Genomic DNA, 1,761 nt, shown 5'->3' on the forward strand with positions numbered 1-1,761 from the left:
GAAAGCAATGGAAAATTGCTTCTAAAGGAGCTTCTGCTCTCTGCCCCTCCCTCTCTGACTCTCTTGTTTTCCTGATCCTCTTCTCCCTCTCCCTTCTTCCCTCTCCTCCTCCCCCTCTCCCTCCCTTCCCCTGTCTCTCTGCATCGTGGATACCACCAGGTGAGCAGTCCCCGCCTTACTCTTCCAACCATCTTGCCGCTTGCGGCTGCCCCAAGCTCAGATCTATGTATCCAGCTGATCTCGGACGGCAACCAATGAAACGGGGAATTAAAATAAGTCTTCCTTTCGAGTTGTTTACGTCAGGAATTCTGTCACAAAGAGAAAAACAAACACGTGGGCATTTGAGACTCGGGGTGCACTTGCTGTTTACTGCCTCTGGGTGTCAGGCTGCCCGAATAACTAGGAAGGCCTGGATGGCAGTACTTCCTTGTTCCTGGAACAGAATCCACCACCCCACCACCCCGCAACCTCCACTCCCTCACCAGTTCTCTGTGGATCTGTTTCTGTACCTGTCCATGGGAAGGCGGGGGACCTTCCCATGGTCCTCAGAAGTGAGAGATGAGAGTATGCCTGGCTAGATTAGGCGCCCCCCGAATCTGTGATATTATTATACACGATCACATGCTATCAGCCCCTTGGGATGGTGGACTTGAATCTGCCCTGCATCCTTTGCATCCTTTGGTTCGGGACGTCTCAGTGCCTCTGACATTTTCGGCACTGCTGCCCTGGTCTGCTCCACGTGCTTTTTCAGTGAAGGAAGTGACATGGCCTGGTACACACACAGGAACACACACAGTGTTTACACAACTAACAAATAGAGGAGTAAGCACAGAGAGTTCTTGGTTGGAGCTGGAGGAAAGCCAGTCTCTTTCACAAAGAGGAGGCTGGTGGCTGTTCCAGGGCCCTGAGGGATAGAGGCAGGGGCAGGTTCACCGGAGGGAAACGTGGATGACTGTTGCAAAACATGGGAAGGTCGCTCTGGCATTCTCGCCCTGCTTGCCCTGCTCGCCCTGCTCGGCTGACCTTAGTGAGAGGTGAGGGCCCTAGTAGGGAACCCCGGATATGCATGATGGTGCCCTTTGGTGCTGCTTTCTGTCTGGTGAGTAGTGGGTGTGTTTCAAGGTCTAGAAAGCCCCGTGGAAGGTCCTAAGCCAGAAGTTCGTTCGCAGCCTATCCCTTCCTGGCACAGCTTCTGCCACGCTGGCCAGTTTTGGTGCACTGGGCACCCAGAGCGTCATCTCCTTTACTGTCAGAGTAGGGTCACCATAGCCTCATTCCCTCTTCGCTACTTGCTTTGAATGGCAAACGCCACTCCCCAAGAGACAACACGGGGCTTGAAGGTTCTGCTTTAGTGGTTTCTCATCATCTCAGTGTCTCCAAGCAGACAGGCTTATGTATATTTCAGGGGCTAGAAATAGTCCTTGTGTCAGAGAGAGAGAGAGAGAGAGAGAGAGAGAGAGAGAGAGAGAGAGAGAGAGAGAGAGATTTTATTTTAAATTATGTATATGTGTGGGGCATGCACATGGGCATGCTGGTGCTCTTAGAGTCCAGAGGTTTTGGGTCCCTTGGAATTAGAAGTGGTTGTGAGGGCTGGTGAGATGACTCAGCAGGTAAGAGCACCGGACTGCTCTTCCAAAGGTCCTTAGTTCAAATCCCAGCAACCACATGGTGGCTCACAACCATCTGTAACAAGATCTGACTCCCTCTTCTGGTGTGTCTGAACACAGCTACAGTGTACTTACATGTAATAAATAAATAAAT

The 1,761-nt window shown here is 51.6% G+C and overlaps 1 long non-coding RNA gene across 1 annotated transcript in view; it reads right to left on the reverse strand.

Annotated features, from left to right (window-relative positions):
- The window catches only part of LOC110300775, a 3,971-nt gene extending 3,727 nt beyond the window's left edge, over window positions 1-244 (reverse strand). The window contains exon 1 of the long non-coding RNA XR_002378623.2: window positions 180-244. This is a non-coding gene — a long non-coding RNA (uncharacterized LOC110300775). The remainder of the gene's footprint in view (window positions 1-179) is intronic.
- Between the last annotated feature and the right edge of the window lie 1,517 nt (window positions 245-1,761).

Source organism: Mus caroli, chromosome 8 (genome assembly GCF_900094665.2).
Source record: "Mus caroli chromosome 8, CAROLI_EIJ_v1.1, whole genome shotgun sequence".
Taxonomy (NCBI): domain Eukaryota; kingdom Metazoa; phylum Chordata; class Mammalia; order Rodentia; family Muridae; genus Mus; species Mus caroli.